Source organism: Myotis myotis, unplaced genomic scaffold (assembly GCF_014108235.1).
Source record: "Myotis myotis isolate mMyoMyo1 unplaced genomic scaffold, mMyoMyo1.p scaffold_m19_p_10, whole genome shotgun sequence".
NCBI classification, from domain to species: Eukaryota; Metazoa; Chordata; class Mammalia; order Chiroptera; family Vespertilionidae; genus Myotis; species Myotis myotis.
In genome coordinates this window covers 48,203,594-48,209,610 of record NW_023416314.1, presented here as the reverse complement: position 1 = coordinate 48,209,610, position 6,017 = coordinate 48,203,594, and positions in this window count along the sequence as shown.

Here is a 6,017-nt window from a genome sequence, read left to right as displayed (position 1 = left end):
TTATTGATTCTATAGATATTCAGCATATAACTGAAGAGTTATGTTTCAGATTTTGTGTTCAGTGCTATGCATGCCGTGGTGAGCAAAAAAGACAGGCATGAGTCTTGACCTAACAGGATTTATATTCTGGTGAGGTAGATAGAGAACCAAAAAAATAGGAATCATATTTATTGTGCTAAGTGTTCTATATGTATCATCTCAACCTTCACTGTGAAGTTAAGATGTGGATGAAATAATTATTTCCAGTTTACAGACAAAGAAATTGAGGCTTAGAGAAGTTAAGTAATTTGCCCAAGGCAACGCAGCTGATAAATGGTGGAGCTACAAATCTAACAATGATGATTTGGGGCTAAATGTTTGGATGAGGAAGTGGATGGGGTCATGGGTCAATGTTGGATGCATGACTTTGTTCAGGGGGTCAGGGAGGCTCTGGATGTGGTTAAAAGAGATTAATCAAAGAGCTTAATATACTTATAAGCATAGCCCATAGACAAGGGTAATAGGGTGGTGAAGACCTGAGGGTGGGTGGGTAGGGACTGGGAGGAGGGGGATAAAGGGGAGGGGGGACGGGAGACATCTATAAAACTATCAACAATAAAATATATATATATTTAAAAGTAAAAATAGATGAAACCTGTAAGATGAACTAGGGCCGTGGTCAGCAAACCGCGGCTTGTGAGCCACATGCAGCTCTTTGGCCCCTTGAGTGTGGCTCTTCCACCAAATACCATACGTACAGTGTGACTAAAACTTTGTGGCCCATGTGCAGAAGTCGGTATTTTGTGGAAGAGCCGATATTTTGTGGAAGAGCCACACTCAAGGGGCCAAAGAGCCGCATGTGGCTCGTGAGCTGCGGTTTGCCGAGCCACAGTTTACCGACCACTGATCTAGGGTGATGTGGTGAGGTAAGAGTGGCCTAGAAGTGGTGAAGGAGGAAGGTAGGAGGGGACAGATCTGGCAGGACTTTAAATGCTTGTCTGGGAGACTAGACTTCACCCTGAGCTCAACGAGAAGCCACTGAAGGGTTAGCTAAGAGGGGAGGAATGTGTGTGTGTGTGTGTGTGTGTGTGTGTGTGTGTGTGTGTGTGTGTGTGTGACAGAATCAATTTTGCATTTTTAGGAGATCACTCTGGCTGCTTTGTGGGGAATTGATTGGTGGGGCCAAGAGTGCAAGCAGCTGGAACAGTGAGGAAGTTGAGAAGCAGGAAATAAGTGAACCAATAAATATGTCAAACCCTTGAATACTTTATTCATTGGAGAGTCCCACAGCCCGTCTCGTGAAGCCTTTTTCCCCTCATTTACATCCAATTCTAATAACTCAGCTGTTTGTTTCCACAATTTATAGCAGATTAAGAGTAACAATTTAAGAAAGAATTTGGGAGTGCAGTGGGTGAAAAACACTAGCAATTCTGAAAAGTGGCAGTTTGATTCTAAGGAAAAGACAAACCTAAATTGCTCAGCAGGTTGGTATTATGCAACGGAAAGACACATAGCCCTACTCCAATGGCATCCTCACATTTTAATGTAGTATTTGATAACCTTAGTGATTAATTTGAGTCAACAACAAAGTGAGATCTTAACCTTTCTTTAAAAAGTCAGGGAATAAGGGAAGCCTCCTGTTCCCAGAAGTGCTTGCAGGTGGAACCTCCCAAGATTTCTGCCAAGCATGAGCTTGGTACTTGGCCTGGTCTCCAAGGCCAGCTCTGTATCTCCCTGGTGTGAGGGTTGCCACCCTAGGGTTGCTTGAGTGGAGGGACTGTGGACTGGTCAAAGCCTCCTGACTCTTGTCAGGGACCCTGAAACATGGGCTGAACCAAGATGACAAAGTGACATGATAGTCTTGGGCCTCCTCCTTCAGAAGTCCCGTCAGGACACTTTTAGCCTTTAGGGTTTAGAACGGTTGCAGCTGCTAGGGAACCGACTCAGAGAAGCACAGTGTGTGAATGACCCCTCCGTGCCTGGACTCTCAGATTTTACCAGGGTGGACATGGCTCCCACCCTCCCTGGGGCCTGGCCTAGGTTATGTGGGCATCGTCCTGTGCTGTAAGGACTTAGAGTCACTGTTGGAGTACTGCCCAGCGTAGTACTCAGACATTCAGGCACGACCTGTCATCACAAGGATCATACTCCACCTTTCACAGTGGGAGGTGTCAGTGTAACCAGAAAGGGGGCCTGGCCCTTGGCAGGTCTGACTATGTCAGCTGGTAGGTAGTATGTGGGTTCTTGACTTTGAGCAGGAAAAAGTTCACAACACAAGTCCAGATGACCATGAGGGAACATTTATTAAAGCTGGGGATGTGAAACATGAAAGGGCTTAGCATAGAAAAAGCAACAGGAGAGCCTAAGCTGGGCTGCCTTAGCTCTCTGGGAAGTCAGAGAAAAGGGGGCCCTGGGATCAGGTTCAGGGGTTAGCCTGGGACAAGCTGCTGCTGCCCATTGCTCTCCTGGTGGGGTCCCTTAGAGTTTAGGAGGAATAAGTTGGGGGAAGAAAAGGGGGGAGAGAATGGCAGGAGCTGCTTTCCAGAATGAGAGCACGTACTGGGTCCTTTGTCTTGAATCTTTATCTCTTTCTCACAGGCAGAAATCTCAGGGGAGGTCTCAGGGGAGGATTTTAGCAGAATATTCATCAGTTCTCTAGGTGTGCTTCTCCAGGGCCATGGTCTCTACCGATTGGTCAGTGTCAGGGCAAGGGGTCATTAGTCATTGCAGCTGGTCCTGGTGTCGCCCACTGGGTTTTGCTGCTTTTCTGGGTCTGGAGATGAAATATACCCGAGGCCTAGATGTTATCTCCAGGGAGATGACCTGTAAATTGCTCTGCAGTTTGTTCAGCTATCTGTCTCCCTATTCCACTTGTCCTGGCTCACTGGCATATCCATCAGAAGTGTGGCCCTGGAGTTGGGTAGATGTAAGACTCCTGAACCACTCCTATTTCAGGTGACTCATTTTGTTGTTGTTAGTATAACAGACTTTAAGAAATGTTATTTGGTTAAGATCTAGGAGGCCACAGTAGGAAAAAATATTGTCCAAATTCTGGGGAGGCCCCCCAGGCCTCCATTCTGTAAGGACTTAGATCCGCTATTGCTTCCTCCAGCTATCCTGGACTCTTGGCTCCATGGAGTTACTCCAGATATTAGGGTTCCATCTGGGAGGCCCATTAAGAAAAAATATTCAGTAGAAGATAGTTGGGCTGGTCTGAGAGGCCAGCCTGGACCTCACCTTTTACTCAGTTAGGACATTCTGGCTGGGAAGCATAACCATTGGAAGTATGACTGTGGGAGCTGTGATGTTTCTTACACAACTTATACTAGCTTCAGTTCTGGGTATATTTTTTATTGCTATGATAAATGTAATTGAATTGTTTCCAAATTGTTTTTAGGAGTGTAGAAAAACAATTGATTTTTGTTTATTGATTTTATATCTAGAAACTTATTAAAGTGCCTTATTAATTATAATAAATTAGCATTCATTTGGAGTTCTCTCTATATATAATCATCTCAGAATAATGACAGTTTGAATTTTATCTTTTCGGAAAGAAAAAAGGAACACGTGCAAGGTGCAAGTATATTTTTAAGAAGATTCTTTTCCAAACTGATTTAAATATAGGAGAAAAAATAAATCACGTTTAACTTACCTGGAGATTCTTATATGTCAGATTTATTGTTGTCTGGCACTGTCAGATGACACATAATTTAAGTAGAAATATTATTCATCAATTTATTTTTAGTACCCTGATAGGCTTTGGGGATATTATTGTGAGTAAAACTCAGAGAACCATCTCTGCTACCAGAAGCTTATAGGCTAAGGTTGTTTATTAGTTAAGGGTCTAGGTGAGACATGGAGACAGTTTAGTTAAGGTCATGATGGAAGACATGGAGAGTTGTGCAAGGATTTGTGGCATACTTAGTAGTTAAGGCCAATACCACTTGGTCATGGATTGGGCATGAGGAGCAAAGGAGAGGGGATTGGCAGGGATACTTCTGGGCTTGTGGTTTGCACAAGGGAATGAATGTTATCATTCATTGAGACAGAGAACCCTGAACGAGGACCAGAATTGGTAAGGAAGGGAAGAGGGGATGCTTGTGAGTTTGGTTTTGCCATTTTGATCTTGAGATGTTTTTGAGTCATTTAAGGAGGGATGTTAGAAGGCATTTGGGTATACTAGTCTGGACCTTGGAGGAGAGACCTGGCTGGAACCATCTGTCGTTAGAGAGTAATTGATGGTTTGGCAATTGATGAAATTGGCTGGAGAGAACAGAGGAAGTAGAGAGAGACCTGGATGGAATCTAGAGGAGCTACATTTAATGGCCAGATTAAAAAAAGATAGGTTGGCAGTGAGGAGAGGCAAGAGGAAATCTAGGAGGGTGTGTTGTCCTAGAAGCAAAGGAAATTGAATTTTTTAAAGAAAGAAGAGAAATTTAACTGTCAAAAGTTACTGAAAAGTAAGTTGAGGACTGAGAAATGAATGCTATTGAATATAATCACATTGTAATCATGGACAACATTATTAAGAGCTAATTTGGAGATGATTATCATGGTTGAAGACTGAGTGGGAAGTGAGATTTTTTATAATTTATTGGAAAACAAATGAATTTGCACTGTTGTATTTTGGTATCAGAATATGTCCCACGTAAGAATGTTACCTGTTAAGGCTTATAAAAATAAACTTTATGAATGAGCACAACCTTAAAATATTGAACCTACCCATTCAACATTGCAGTCACCCTGCAAGGAAATTGGGGTTAGATGGCCATGAATTTGTCATGTCTTTCAAACTACTTGGAAATACTGGGTCCTAAGTACTTTGTTCTAAAATCTGTCAGTTCTCTCATCATGCTTGCAAATGCTTGGATAAGAGAGTCCGTGCACAGTAGAGAATTACTAGCACTTAGACATTCTTTGGTTTTGGACTCTGTTAGAGAGTGATTATACTGATATCTGTAAACATATGCTGCCACATCCACCTATCTATTGGCACCTGCTGAGGTTATTTCAGCTGGAATCATCCATTTGAGTACTTTGTACACCTGCATTTGTCTTCGATCTAAGTTTAGAGAAGTCCTTTGATGACAAATAGCACAGTTCTCTGAGGAGAGCCTGTGGGACTGCTGTAAATGCAAGCTGCCCCCATCTCTGGGCTCTGGCTCTGTCACAGGAAGCAGATTGTTGACTGTCTCCCAGCTGCTTCTTGCCACTCGCAATTTGTGCTTTCTACAGAAATCACTCTGTTCTGAACAAGCTGGTCACCTCACTGTTGTGAGAAGGTTGTGTGTTTGCTGAATATTTTATTTACCATCTGGCTGGCAGCAAAGCACAGAACATACTTAAGGGCTAACAGTGCCCCAGACCATCATATACCAACCCTGAAAAGGCCACTCGCTTCTCCTGGCTGGCACCAACAATCCCTCACACAGGTCCTGTGCTACCTCTGAGGTTTTGGAAAGGAGGGCTCAGGGCTGTGCAGCAGCTGAAGGAGCTTTCTGTCCTTTTATCCAGGCAGCAGGGTAGCCCCCAGGCATTTTCCTAAGAGGAGGGGCATTTAGTTATCCCAGAGCCTCTTCTTTCTGTCTTCCTAAAGTCCACGCAAGCTTCCAGAGAAGCACCTTTTAGGGGTATGCGGAAATCTGTGATGTACTTCTGCTACATGTATTCCCTAGCGCAGTGATGGCGAACCTTTTGAGCTCGGCGTGTCAGCATTTTGAAAAACCCTAACTTAACTCTGGTGCCGTGTCACATATAGAAATTTTTTGATATTTGCAACCATAGTAAAACAAAGACTTATATTTCTGATATTTATTTTATATACTTAAATGCCATGAAAGAAAAATCAACCAAAAAAATGAGTTCACGTGTCACCTCTGACACGTGTGTCATAGGTTCACCATCACTGCCTTAGCGGCTCCATAAATGACTTCCCTTTCCTTCACTTCACCAACCAGACTATCTTTTGGAAAGGGGGGATTCAGTAGCTCTTTTCCTTGTTCAGGGGACAATATCTAGTTAGAGTTTGAAAGCATTTT